The following is a 1,087-nucleotide window of genomic DNA, read 5'->3' as shown; positions in this document are numbered from 1 at the left end:
ACAGTGCTTATTTCAGCTGCATCTCATTATATTTTGTCTTCTGTGTCACTATCAGCCTTTTTTGTCTCTCACCCTCATATCACCGTCTGTTACGTCTATGGTACCTCAAGTTTCACCCAGTCACAGCTTAGCATTGAAAGTTGGGGGCGTGGCGCAGTTTTGTCAAGGTAAAATAAACGAACTAGAGCCACATAATCATTCTGTTCACTCTCTTGAGACGGGGAACTCAACCAGAAATATGTAGAGTCAGAATCGAAGCTGAGAATCTTTCACATTTACAATTCGTGGTACGTATCTTGATATCTTCGCTTCCATGCTCACACTGGGCGTCTCCGGGGAGGGGGGAGAACATTGCCACTCTGCTATTCCTTGTGAATCGTGAAGGAAGGAGTGGGTGAAGCAGGAACCGCGCTGTCTTCCAAGATGCGCCTCAAGGAAGGTCATGTAAACCCTTATTGACTTCTTCCCTACGATGTTGTTTTAGTCATGCTGTCTCCAGGCGATTTTTTTTTCAGCTTTGGAGAGAGTTCTTAAAGCTGGAGGGGTTAAGATAAAGCCTTCATTAACCCATTCACCCCAAGGCATCTCCCCTAACCCAAGCTGAATTAAAGTGTCTGAAGGAAACAGGAACACATCAACAAAACACGTCAGGCGAAGGTGCTGGCAGTCCTTAACTTACGAATTATATGTTGGCAATCCCTAAAGTGTGACTGTTAAATTTATAACACATGTGAGAACGGGAATTTTTAGGCTGCATCCCACTGAAAATATCGTCAATATCAACGACGTAGAGAGGTTATGTGTACTTAATTTATTTTTTCGTTGTGATATTGTCAATTATTGGAGGTTGGTGATTTATTTGCTAAGAAAGAGGTCCCACAAAGCCTCCCATCCCATAGTGAACGCGACCTTTTCTGACTCACCCCCACCCCTCCTCTCCCCCAATCTACAACCCCTCCACCTCTCCCCAAGTCGACAAACCCGCACTTCTACCCCAGGTACAGCCCAACGTCTCCCCCAGTCTACATCTCCTCCACTTCTTCCCCACCTACAATCCCCTCCACCTCTCCCCCAGACACAACCCACC

The sequence above is a fragment of the Coenobita brevimanus genome, chromosome 25 (genome assembly GCF_032717465.1).
Source record: "Coenobita brevimanus isolate Jiangsu-jjx chromosome 25, ASM3271746v2, whole genome shotgun sequence".
Taxonomy (NCBI): domain Eukaryota; kingdom Metazoa; phylum Arthropoda; class Malacostraca; order Decapoda; family Coenobitidae; genus Coenobita; species Coenobita brevimanus.
Note: the sequence above shows the minus strand (reverse complement) of the source record.